This window comes from Macrobrachium nipponense, chromosome 33 (genome assembly GCF_015104395.2).
Source record: "Macrobrachium nipponense isolate FS-2020 chromosome 33, ASM1510439v2, whole genome shotgun sequence".
NCBI lineage: Eukaryota > Metazoa > Arthropoda > Malacostraca > Decapoda > Palaemonidae > Macrobrachium > Macrobrachium nipponense.
In genome coordinates, this window is record NC_087219.1 from 71,158,689 (window position 1) to 71,173,688 (window position 15,000).

Genomic DNA, 15,000 nt, shown 5'->3' on the forward strand with positions numbered 1-15,000 from the left:
TGTAAAAAAAACTTTTACTATAGAGTGCATCAAACCGTCTTGATTTTTTTAATGGACAGTATAGCGAAAACAGTGTCCAAATCATATATGTATATATATATATCATATATATATATATATATATATATATATATATATATATATATATATATAGATATATATATATATATATATATATATATATGTACAAATTATATAATCTTGTAGCTTCCCTGACTACGTCCTGATCAGAAATTCTGATTAGAAAATGTTTACCCAAAAACATTGATTATATCCCCCGGGATATAATCTCGTAGGTAAAAAAAATTTAAATTAAAGGAAATAAATTCTTAAAACAAAATAAGAAAGTATAAGAAAGTACACCCATGAGAAAGAACCCAGCAAATTTACCAATAAATATTCGCCAAAATGGTTTTTCAATATGGCCCACTGCTTGCACGCAAAACGTGTGCATTTGCCATAAACAAAAAAAAAGTTGGGTCGTATCGAGCGCAGGAATATGAAAATGAGGGTTTGCGAGCGAAAGGAAAAAGAGAGAAAGTGGATGAATCATATTGTAAGGAATGGGCGCCTATACTTTTATATTAGGGGGTAGATGCATGTTTAATATATAGCACTTGATGGTGAATAATGAAAATGGGGTTTGCTATTAGTGGTTCAGAAATTCATTATAGTAATAATAATAATAATAATAATAATAATAATTATTATATTATTATTATTATTATTATTATTATTAGTTGACGCGTAATTGTGAAGCGTTTAATCTTCAAATGAAAAATATTCATATGTATATATATATATATATATAATATATATATATATTATATATATATATATATAATATATATATATATATATATACGAATTTATATATACGTATTATTTAGTCTGCCTATTTATAAATCTAACTATACTCGAATTGCCACAAGAGATAACCGAACACACACACACACACACCCCCACACCCACACACACAGACACACACACCAATCCTTCTCATCTCACCCCCCCCCCAACCACCACTACCCAACCACCGCCTCAATTTTTCGAAAGAGCGAATCTTGAATCTTGTGTCATCTTTGATAGAAGAAGACTGAATCTGAGACACTCGGGAACGCAAAGGAATGAAAGAAAGACGGATACTTCAAAAAAAGACTGAAGGGGGAAAACATCAAAGCTAAAGGAGAGAGAGAGAGAGAGAGAGAGAGAGGAATGACGGCTGGTTACTGAAGATATCTTCCAAGGGCAGAATTATGACCGTTCAACTAACTTGGGTGAGTTTCCTTCTGCTGAAACAAATCTGAAAAGAAAGTTGCCCTACAGTCTCAAGAAAAAGACAGATGGGAATGGGCACTGGAATGTGAATGGGAATGGGAATATGAATGGAAATCGGAATGGAAACTGGAATGGTAATGGGAATGGGCATGGGAATAGGAATGGGAATCAAAATGGGAACTGAAAAAAGGATGGGAATGGGAATGGGCATAAAAATGGGAATTAAAACGAGAATGGGAATGGTAATAGGAATTGTAATCAGTATGCGAATTGGAGCGAGGATTGAAATGGGAATTGGAATGAGAATATGAATGAGAATGAGAAGTTTGAGAGTGGGGAGGGAATGGGAAGATGTGAATAAGAATGGGAATAGGAATGATACTGGAATGAGAATAGGGAAGGTATGGGGAGATGAGAATGGGCATGAGAATGAGAATGGGGAAAGTATTGGGAGATAAGGATAAGAATGGGAATGTGACTGAAAATGGGAATGAGAATGAGTATTAGAATGAGACTGAAAATGATAATGAGAATAAGGAAGAAATGGGGAGATGAGAATTAGGATGAGTAAGGAAAGGGGAGATGTGAATGAGAATGAGAATTGGAATGGGACTGAAATTTAGAATGAAAATGGGAATGGTAATGGGGACCTTACCTTACAGACCTTACATCTTGTTCGGGTTGCCCCAGGTCCCTCAGTGTGAGGCACCTCTAATGTCTACCAGAGAGTTGCTAGTGCATCTTCCGGTATATTTTGCATCTTCCAATCTTGGATGGTCTGGGATACAGCTTAGATATTTGTCGAGCTTATTCTTAAACACATCTACGCTCACTCCTGATATATTCCTCAGATGAGCTGGCAACGCATTGAATAGACGCTGCATTATCGATGCTGGTGCGTAGTGGATTAATGTCCAGTGTGCTTTCCTTATTTTCCCTGGTATAGTTTTGGGCACTATTAATCTACCTCTGCTTGCTCTTTCTGATATTTTTAGCTCCATGATGTTTTCGGCTATTCCTTCTATCTGTTTCCATGCCTGAATTATCATGTAGCGTTCTCTTCTCCTTTCTAGACTATATAATTTTAAGGATTGTAGTCTTTCCCAGTAGTCAAGGTCCTTAACTTCTTCTATTCTAGCTGTAAAGGACCTTTGAACACTCTCTACTTGTGCAATATCCTTTTGATAGTGTGGGTACCGTATCATATTGCAATATTCAAGTGGATTACGAACATATGTTTTATAAAGCATAATCAGGTGTTCAGCTTTTCTTGTTTTGAAGTGCCGTAACAACATTCCCATTTTTGCTTTACATTTTCCCAATAGAATTACTATTTGATCACTGCATAACATGTTCCTATTCATCATCACACCAAGGTCTTTAACTGCTTCCTTATTTGTGATTATCTCATTATTAGGTCTCCTATATGCATATAGCTTTCCTTCTCTGTCTCCATAATTTATTGATTCAAATTTATCAGAGTTAAATAGCATCCTATTTACCTCTGCCCAATCATATACTTTGTTAAGGTCTCTGTAGCGCGTTCCTATCTTCATCACAAGTAATTTCTCTACTTATTCTTGTGTCATCAGCGAAACTACTCACTATCGAGTCCTTAACATTGCTGTCTATGTCTGCAATCATAATAACAAACAGTAATGCAGCTAACACCGTACCTTGTGGCACACCGGATATTACCTTAGTTTCATCCGATTTCTCATCGTTTGCAATAACTATCTGTTTTCTGTTGTGTAAAAATTTTTTTAACCATCTTCCTACTTTATCCACTATGTTGTTTTTTAATTTTCTTCGCTAATATATTATGGTTTACCTTGCCAAAAGCTTTTGCAAAGTCTAGATAAACCACATCTGTTTCATTTCCGCTTTTCATATTTTTGTATATGTTTTCACGGTGGACTAACAGTTGGGTTTGTGTACTTTTTCCGGGTACGAAACCATGTTGTCCTATATTAAAAAAATTATTTTTTATTAAATGTTTCATAATATTTTTTCTTCATTTCCCTTTCATACACTTTCATGATATGTGATGTTAGACTCACAGGCCTATAATTACTTGCCTCTAGTCTTGATCCACTTTTGAAAGAATGGGTAATATATGCTAATTTGTGCTCATCATAAATCTTGCCTGTATCTACACTTTGTCTTAATAATATTGCAAGTGGCTTTGCGATAGAATGAACTACTTTCTTTAACAAAGTAGGAGGGACACCATCAGGCCCTGGTGCAGCTCCATTTTTAATTTCATTAATAGCCTCCACAATATCAGCTTCATTAATATCTTTGTCAGCTAAATATTCACTATTTTCGTCCCTTACTTGTATATCATTATGTTCATTATCAATTGTAGGGGTGAATTCTCTCTTATATCGTTCTGCCAATATGTTGCATATTTCCTTTTTTTCATTCGTTAATCTCCCTTCAATTCTTAGTGGGCCTATTTCTATTCTTTTTTTCATCTTTTCCACATACGAGTATAATAGTTTGGGGTTTTCCTTGATATTTACTAGGGTTTTTTCTTCCAAGTCCCGTTTTTCATTTTCTTTTGATTGTAAAATCTTTTGTTCTGCCTTTTCTAACTTACTTTTTAGTTCTATAGCTTTCCATGCATTTTTTTTCTTTTGCCTGACATTTTTTCCACTTTCTAATTTTCTGGAACAAGATCCCTCTGTCTCTTGGTATGCATGACTGATGTTTAATTTTCTTCTTCGGTATATATTTATCCACTATTTTCTCTAATATTTTATATAATATCTCCGTATTTACCCTTATGTCATCACTTACGAAAATGATATCCCAAACTTTGCTTTAATTCTTCATTTATTTCTTACCAATTTATATTTTTACTGTAGAAGTTGTATTTTCCATATCCTTCCCACTTTATCATTTCTTGCTTATCTCTGTTTTCACTTGCTTTGGAATGGACTGTTAATTTTATGACATTATGGTCTGAAATACTCGCATTATAAACTATTATTTCTTTAACATAATTCACCTCGTTCACAAATACTAGGTCTAAAGTATTTTCCTTTCTTGTTGGCAGGTGATTCATTTGTTGAATGTTGTATTCTAGTAGCATATCTAATAGCTTTTCGAATTGCCTCTTATCTTCTGCACTAATATTACTCTCTTTTTTATATGTATAAATACAACCACAATCTCCTATTCGTTCTTTCCAGTCTATGAAAGGAAAGTTAAAGTCTCCAGGTAGGAGAATAGTCCAGTCCTTGTGATTTCTACATATATCATCCAATTTTTCTATTATTATGTCAAACTCTTTAGTATTAGGGGGTCTATATATTACTATGTTCATTAATTTTTCAGATTCAAATTCTACCGCTATGAAGAAGGAATGGGAGATGAGAATGAGAATAGGAATGAGATTGAAAATGAGAACAGGAATTACTAGAATGAGAATGGGTATGGTAACTGGGAGATGAGAATGAGAATGGGTAAAGAATGCAGAGATGAGAATGGGAATGAGATTGCAAATGGGAACGAGAACGAGGATGAGACCTGGAATGAAAATAAGAATGGGGAAGACATGGGAGATGAGAATGATAATAGGAATGAGATTGAACATGGGAACGAGAATGAGAATGGTAATGGGGAGATGAGAATGAGGATGGTATGGGGAGATGAGAATGAGATGGTAATGCGAGAATGAGAATTGGAATGGGAATGGAAATGAGAATGAGTACAGCATGGGGAGAGGACAATGAGAATGAAAATAGGAATGAGAATGAAAATGGGAATGACGAGAATTAGAATGAGAATGGGGAAGGGATGGGGAGATGAGAAAGGGAATGAGAATGAAAATGAGAACAAGAATGGGAATGGAACTAGGAATGGGAATGGAAATGAGAATGGGGAAGGAATGGGAAGATGAGGATGACAATAGGAACGAGATGGAAAATGGGAATGAGAATAGAAGATGAGAATAAGAATGAGAATGGGAAAGTATGGGAGCTGAGAATAAGAATGGGATTGAGATTGAAAATGGGAACAAGAATGAGAATAAAAATGGGAATGGAACTGAGAATTGAAATGAGATTATAAATGAAAAAAATGAGAATGGGAATGGAAATGGGGAAAGTAATGGGAATGAAAATGAGAATGGTGAAGGAGATGACAATAAAAATGAAAATAGGAATGATATTGAGAATGGGGATAGGAATGGGGAGATGAGAATAAGTATGAGAATGGGGAAAGTATGGGGAGATGAGAATGAGAATGGGCAGGTAAGAATGAGAATGGGAAGGTATGGGGAGATGAGAAGGAGAGCGAGATTTGAAATGAGAATGGAAAGGTATGTTGTCGAAAATAATGAATGCTGAAGGCAGACATGGCACACAGGGCTAATAAACAACAACAATAAAATATTAACATTTATTTACAAAAAGTATAATGATCTTCAACGTTTAAATAAGACCCTAGCACCAATGTCACTAGAATAGATCCACTAAGGTTTTTAGTTGTGGAAGGATCTACTCCCCCAGCCTATTCCGACCAGCTCTACAAAATCTGTGAAATAACAAAATAACGAAATATAACCCTTGCAAGCAAAGCAACGGTAAACACGGGTAAAAAATAAATTAAATTGTGAAAATCACACCTCAAACAAACTAAAATGCGGAAATCACACCATGAATACGCGATTACATGCCAACAAGAAAATACATGATAGTACAGGAGCAATACTGTTCAACATGGAAAAAAAATGCAGAAAGTTGAATTTTTCACATAAGTTATCTGAAACCTTACTAAGTTCAGTGGAATAAAGTTTACCTAAATTAACCTTGAGCTTGCTGAAAAATCCAAGATGGCGGCTGCGATGCGGCTAATTTTTGAAAATACTCCTTTAGCATTGTTTAGAACTTATTTAACAGGGCACTTTGGTGCGAAAAACTCATATTTAATGTGATTCCTTTTATTCAATGTAAAGTTTACATTTTCTGGCCTTTAAAAACAAAATAATAAAATGCAAATTTTCACATCACAAAGAGTTGAAATAAACCGAGAAAAATACTTTTGTCGTTCATTATAGACACAAGACTCATTCTTAATGTGATTTCTCTAATTCAATGTAAAGTTTACATGTTTTGGCCTTATAATCCAAATAAAATATAAATCTTCACATTACAATATTGAATTAAGCAATTTTGTTATTTATCCATAGTAGACACATATCTCGTATTTAATGTGGTTTCTTCTATTCAAAGAGAACTTTACATGTTCCGAGATTTAAAATCCAAATAAAATACAAGAGTTCACAAAATATCTACTGAATCAAGCATAGTATACACCAGACTCATATATAATGTGATTTCTTTTATTCAGTGTAACATGTACAAGTTCTTGCCATTAATAACCAAATAAAAAAAATTCAAATCATAAATATTGAATTAACCAAAACAAAACATATACACGTATTCACAGGTTTCATAGTATTTTCTCATCCTCATCACCATCTGCAAGCCAGGAATTTGTACATGTTTGATCTATGCATGATGAACACATGGTTGTGCAAAACATTCCTGCTTTACGGCACTTACACCTCTTCGCACACCCTCCCTTACATCCACAGGATATAATAAGCAGCACTTGCTCTGGGGCTACAGGCCTATCAGTGAAGACGGGAGTCAGCACGTTTACCTTTGTAGTACCAACCCCAATTTGTAGGATCTAGCTTTCCAGGATTTCCCAGCCACTCTTGTATTGTAAAGTAAGTCCTATATGAATGGTACTTAGCTGCTGCAGAGGTTGGGGCGAGGCTCTCTAGCTTAAAATTGCTGCTCATTTTGCTCACCTTCTGTGTGTACAATATGTACCGAGACTTGTCAAGAGATGTTGATTTATTACACTTGTAGAGATTTAATAAAAAAATTTCCCCAACCCTAGCTATCTCATCATGACTTGAATCACACTTTTTAAATTTATCAAACATCTCACACTGGCTGTGGTTCTCTAAAACTGTAAGTGCTCGTTTCTTTCCAATGCTAAAAAGGGCAGACACCGTATCACATCCGGTGAGTGCATGGGCTAGAAGAATGTGTCAACGGGACTGATGGTGCATTACCTCTTGCATACCATTGATCTTATAGACATTATTACGTGAGTACATCATATATACATTCTTATATGTTACTTTGTCAATGAGCATTACTAGTAAATCAGTGTCAGTGCCTACTAGTACCACTGGGCAATCAGTGTGGACCTCTGCGTAACTAGTGGTTGCTTGTCAGTATGTAATCAGCATCTGCCTCTGCCTGTAGACATTTAACTCCTTTACTTGAGAGCTGAACTATAACCTCTTCTATTAGCTGTGACTTGTTTGTTCTATTGGCCAAGAATGAACGTTGATTAGTAGTGACTGGATGTTCAAGATCAACAATTATATCTGCAGAGACTGTGTGAAAAGACTACGTCGTTCTGCTCCTGCAAATTTTTTTTGTTGATGTAGCATAATACCCATCAAAACATACTGTGCATTTACCAAAGGTGTTTAGTATGTATGATACATATGTGCTACAAACAATCACCGTATGTGCAACCATCCACATCTGTTGGCCAAGGAACACTTTGCAAGTATGTCCACCATCGACAATGTAATATGGATTTTGAAGGTCATCACTTGAGATGGGTACAACTGAAGCTTTTATGAGACTTGCGAGATTACTTTTAGTATTCTTGCGCATCATCTCTTTATTAAATAATGCAGGAGGCTGTTTACTAAACTCATGCTGAAGGTAGACTTCCATTTCAGATTGCTTTTCTATAACACATGTGACACGCATGAATAATAATGTGGAATCTACCTCTACCACTTTGCCACGGACTGTCACTCCATTGGGTGCTGCTCCATATGATGTAACTCGATCATTGTCTATTGAGTTTAACATCTGCAAAATTCTTACCTGTCACACTTTCAGCTGATTTCCTTCCCATCTCAAAGGACACTCAGCATTGGCAGATGTTGGTGCCACGATACCAGTTGTGAGCGAGATAAGATTTTCACTGTGCTCACCTGTGTATGAGAATGGCGAGTGGTCATCAAACCAATTTCAAAAAAGGATATAGTGTTTCCTGTCACGTTCAGTCATGGAGTCTCTCATGTCAGTGTGTTGATCACTTGTCTGAGAATAAATTCCACAAAAATCTTCAACTACCTCACATATTGGAATAGTCTTTGGCAGGACATGAATTATCCTTGCCTGAGTGCTGCTTGTGATGCCACGGCCATGCTTCAAACCTCCACGAGTCTTCAACATCCGCATTAAAACTTGTTCTATGGTCTGGTCAGTAAAATTCCCAGACCAGAATCGGTCACTCCGGCAATTTGTCCAGTATCCAGATTCTGTATATGTAACATACTGATCCTTGTCCATGATGGTGAGGAGCTCTTTCATCTGTGTGGTAGAGACGGGCAGACTTTGCATATGCTAGGTGTCCACCAGAATGGAAGATGGTGATCATTGCATTGACACAAAATAGATGCATTTCCCAATTACCAGTACGCTCAGCGTGTAGAAACAAGAGCATTAGACGTATCATCTTGACATATTCAATCGACAATTTTCCTGTTCTTGAGTTTGTAGTCAGGTTATGTTCTAGATCATCTAATATTTGTTAGATGAGCCACAGAGGAGTCCTGTTGAAGAGTCCCAACCTCAGATTTCCCATCAAGCAGCTTTTCATGGACAACTCTAAGATGATCCAAGTTGAGTGTGTTACAAGATGTTGATGTATGAAGCATCTTCCCAACAAGAGAAGAGGCTGTCAGCATGTGTGCTCGGAGTGCACGAGCATAAGCATGCCCAGTCAGCATGTGCTTCACTGTGTTGATTCCATAGACAGTCTCCCATAGATCAGACAGCCCACTCCCTGCCATTATATGTCCAATTGCACCCATATATGACATTAAAAGATGGAAGCCACCTAATCTCACTATAACTTGGTGGATGGGTCTGGAGATGCTTGTACTATTTCAAGCTGCTTTTTCTGGTATAGTGGCTGATCAAATGTGACAGGGATAATACCCAGCCTGTACTTTTCCGACACATCCTGGGCATAGCAGAGGGCAGAGTAAAGGGTGTCTGGATGATTTGGACTGTTATTAATGAATGGTAGAATGTCTATTCTGCTTACTCATAGTGGATTTGCTTCATGAGAGTTTGATTGAAACCACTCCATAATGGGCACCATGCAGTCTGTGTTACATGGAAGGTGGCCAGCCAGATATTGTCTAAGGTTATACCTAATCTCAAGAAGGAATGGTTGGTAGTGAAAGGTTCTAGTGGTTTGATGAATACATTTCTGAGACCTGGTACTTGTGGTTTTTTTTGTATTTTTTTGGTGGGCAATTGTGCAAATCTACCAGCATCTACAACGGACTGAACTTGTGTTGAACGAGGCAAGTTTTCTTCCACAATCTCTCCAGCTGGCATTACACCTGCGATGCCTCCCAAAACATGCCATGTTTCCAAGTCCAGTCAGTGTATGAGTGTCAATATCTGCATTGTCAAATACAAATTCACAAATTTGTCACCCCATTCATACATTTTCTCTCCTGCAGGCAGCATTGCACTGTAGAGGCGTAATACTTCTCGGTAATCATCTGCAAATGCTAGACTGCTAAGTAAATCAACTAATTCACGAGACTCGAATTTAGCATTACAGTACACTGATACTCCTAAGAGAATTGGAGAGAGAAAATGATCTGGGGCGTCCAGCTGATGTTATACTGTGTGATATTGCAATCCTACGGCGTCTGTCCTTGATGAGATGACTAAGTAACCTTAATAGAAGTTGAGAAACACGTTCTTCCATCTTCTCAAAGTTGCTCATCTCCAAAAATTTTGGATACTGGGATTTATCATATATGGTTGTCCTTATTTCATCTTCTATGAGAACTCCAGCCATGTCGACAATTTCTTCAGGTGTTAGTCCAGTATTACTGTAATGTTGTCTCAGTATATTATTGCTCTCATTCAGAAATGTATAAATTGTCTCTTTACCTTGCTCGCACGTAATAATCATTTCATCTTTTATACCTATCTTGTAGTTTAGACTTTAGTTGTCTCGCAGTGTACACTTCACCATCTCCAGAACAATCCTTCAAAACCCCTCTAATTCTGTCAAAGTGTATTGGTGGTCATCATTGTTATCTAAGAGCTCACAAAGTTTGTAAAATCCTACATTTTTCTCTCATCAATTGACCCTATAGGACGACCTTTAGGCCTTTTTGTGGGATTTTGCACAGATTCCCTAACCCTTGTGAAAATTTACCTGACAGTCATGGTGATATTTTACCTCTGCAGCAACTGTATCTCCAATGTTTTGAATACGCACATGTATTTCATTGCCCCATTTATCAGAGCGTTCTATGCATTTCTCTTGTAATGAGTGGATAAAGTCTTTAGTTCTCGATTCATGTATTTTATCACGTCTCTTAAGACGTTGTTTGCTTATCATAGAATAGTCAGTACACTTTCCACAATACACACACTGGTTTCGTAGGTCGAAATCGTCTGTCTGGGACCTGAGAATTGGTGCTTTGTACTCTGATCTTTTACCAGAGTTATCTGATTCTCTCTTCCTTTTCTTGACATTTTCAGGCAAGAGATAATTCTGTCTACAGCTCTTGTGTATAGGAATTGGTAGTGCTCTGTTTACTAACAACTGGTTCTACCCATCCTTCATTTCACTGCTGATTGCTAAGACTTTGTCCAATCCTTTTGACCCCATTGCACCCCTATCCAATGTTTCCAATGGCTTCATTGCAGAAAACAGCACAATCGGCAATCTTTCTTCCATCACTCATACCTTGAAACAAAGAAAGTTTCTGATGTCAAACTAAATCACTGGTTCTTAATTCGTAGTTTAAAAATTTGGAAAACAATGCCTTTGGTGCCGAGAGATTGGATATTTAGAGCACAATAAGTAAGTCTGAATACAATTAGTCTTTACCTAATGTAGTTTATTAATTATATATATTATATGATATATATATATATATATATATATATTATATATTAATATATATATGTGTGTGTGTGTGTGTGTGTGTGTGTGTGTTATAAAATACAAAGGTGAGATATTTTGAGAGATTTTGAGATGATACCAGATAAATATAAAGTACCTGAACAGCCTTGTCTGATGAAATGTGGGGTAATCACGAAGGATCTGTGTGGTAGACTAAGTGTCTGGGAACGGCTCACCAGTGAGATACGGGAAGTAGCTTATACGGGTCCAGGACAAGTTTCACTTTTCCTCACCACCCTGCAATGGGTATCACAGTGTATTAGGGAAAGAGAGGGGGTAATTAGGTTATATTAGGCAGAAATTGAAAACAGGAGTTAGTAACGACTACAAATCATATTTTTAAATTACATAAAATCACACCACGTTATTTTGAGGAAATAAATAATTTTTTTTTATATTAAAAGTATGACTAAAATGGGTAACATATCAAATAAATGACATGAAAAATGTTCTTTCCACTGCTTAAAACCTAATTTGTAAAAACTTTTCCCCCATTTTTAGCGTTATTAGCTCAGAAAGTGGTTCTGTACTAATGGCAGCCCATCTTGCATGCCCATTTTGAATTACTCAGTAAGCTCAGTGTTAACTTTGGTAAACTTTATGCCATTCAACTGAGGAAGAATTGTGTACTATCAGTAAAAAAATCAGCTTTCTGCATTTTTTTTCCAAGTTGGCATGTTTTAGGACCTAATGCTCCTGTACTATGAATATAATTAAACATCTTTCAACGATTAAAGTAAGGCTAATAAATATAATGATATACCTATTCAAACAATTACAAAGTTAAACAAGGTACTACCATAACGAACATAACTTACAACAAAAAATAATATCATTAAGTGGATAAACTTAAAACCCACGTAATATTTAAGAAGATATAGCCTTAATTTTTTAAAAAGGATATGAGATTTGGATGTTACTTTAAATAATTAAAGATATTTTGACCTCCAAGCCTAAATCGCTAAATATGCCACAAACATATGAGGACTTACGGGGGTAGAAGAGGCTTATATCCTTAAGTAGTCGATACAGTAGTCTTCTGTCCAAAGAGTCGGGGTAATGATGACTGTTCCCATAAGGGCGAAGACACATAATCCACGATGTTGATAAGGTAGTAAATCGTTGTCGCAGAGCGGGACGAAGAAATTAAATCACTCCATGGCTAGTTATAAAATACTTGATAAATTCTCCATTGCAAAAAAAAAAAAAAAGCCAAATTATGTAAAATGATGATGAGCAGTTAATATAAGTCCATGGGCAATAACTGCTCCACACTTTATATTATGAGAGTTGTTAAAACGACTGCCTTTCCTCCATCAAGTGTTCATCACACAAATCTATGCTATCCTTATGCAAAATATTTAGTACAATGTTCTTCCAGAACTCAAACAGCAGCTCTATCAAGTCCTCATCTTCAAGAGTACAATCACTACTAATGCAAACATTGGAACTGCTTCCCACAAGGTCACCTTGTCCCAGTGCATCACTGCACGACACCATTGATTATCCCAAACCATCCAACGATAATTCAGCCCCAGGATCCCCAACTTCTCCAACATTAGAACACAAGCTCATTAGCTTATTTGCATGACAGAAAGATAAAGTAAATTATTAAACATCCTCTCCATATCCCCTGTTAGCATGACTCCCAGCCCTGTTTGTAGATACACAGAAGGATCTCAAAGACCAAACCTAACAGTCTTTGCCATGATACAATGAGCAGCATTGGCTCCCAAAACAAAATCAATATTCATTATTTCTTCAGAGTTATCAGTGAGTTCTTCATCAGCTAATATATACCAGCATTAATAAAAACTATTTACAATCATTACTTAAAACCTGGATATTTCAAATTAATGTTTATTTCTGGGATGCACATAGCTTGAACTGTGTGAAAATCATCACCAAATTTAATATTTACTTCAATCAGCTTAACTTGTCTTTGGGCCATTAAATCCATTGATGATCAATTCAAGTTTTTCTTTAAGAACTTTAAATTTCTGACCCCTTAAACAATGAGCTGAAATAAAAGTAGCCTGACTAACCCGCATATCATTTAAGCCCTCTAAAGCGTGTTTACCATTACTAAATTTACAGGAAAATGTAGGCAAAATAGAATTAATACCAACCATCACAGGTAAAAATATCAGGCTATTCAGTTGTGTGCTTTGAGTTATCACTTGAAACAGCAGAACTGGTTGTAGGTTTGATTCCTCAGCCCCCTTAACCAGGTTATCCCCCTTAACATCGGAGGGACACGAAGACAAAATGCCAACCTTTACAGAGAAAACAACGTCTTGCAAATTTAAATTTACATGAAGACTTATCATGAACAATACTTGCGCATTTCACACATCCTTTCAACAAATTTAATTTGTTAATTTTGTCTTTAGCACTTTGATACTTAAAAACATTTATTTATAGGATGCCTTTCTTACCTTTAACATCGCTGCAAACTGTACAAATTTCAAATGGATTAATTTCCTCAAATAAGGTTCTTTACTGGCAAAATTGATAACATTTGATTTCTTGTGCAATTTTGGAGATGAAACTTTAATATCGGCTCTACTTTTCCTAGCCTTATATGACTCTTTTGCACATTCATATCGTTCATTAGCATAAAAAAATCTAGTAACAATTTCATCAAGAACAGGGTGTGTATGATTAGTTACTTGCATCAGCTTAATTTTGAAAGTCTCATTCAAACCTTTCAAGAAAAAATACTGCATCACGTCATCAACAGTTTTTTTTTTTTTATTTTTTTCAATGTTTTAAATGCCTCTTGAACTTTCCTAATGTTACTAATGTACTGAAATGGTTCCGAATCATAACTTAATGTCATGGTAAGACATCTGTGAAATAACATTAAACTTCTGAGTTATGGTGGAAGGAAAAGCTGATCGTAAAAGGGCTGCAGCACAAGAGAAAGTTTCTTTATCAGCTTCTAAAGAGTCATTAAAAAGGAAGCTTTACCCGACATTTGCTGCTTCAATAGCAGCAATTTATCATAATCCGTGTATAAAAACTTACTAAACAGTTTCCTCAAATTGTCTTAAAAACAGCTCCAAACTTTCACTTCTGTACTACAAAACACAGGCAATGGTGCTGTCGGACTCCTTAGCAAACTGCGCGAAACCTCAACCAAATTACGGTTGTCTGTGGCAAACTGGAGCTTCCAAGATACACAACATTTCAATTATTTTGTCCTTATACTCCTGAATGTTATCATATTCCCTTTGCCAGAACAGAACTACATTCCGTTCATGATCCTGACCAAGACAACGACAAAATCTTGTTATCCAACACCAGCAATTCATCACGAAACCCTTTTAACTTTAAAATTTAACGCAGCCTTCGAGAAGAAGACAAATCAGCAAAGTCACGTATACTGTTTAGACTTAGTTACTTGAGCCCTAATAACGCCTCTATTAGCTTTCAAAAAACTTAATTCGTTTAGCCATTTCAGGTGGTGATAAATAAGTACACTAAACAAATAATATGCAAATAATGTAAAATTAGTAAAAGAAATTAAGAGCAACAAAACCCCCCGCTCTGCGACTAAGATCCACCTATGAATTATGATAACATAAGACTACTAATCTCAAGTCCCTGTTCGGGGGCGCTGTGTCGAAAATAATGGAATGCTGAAGGCAGAACATG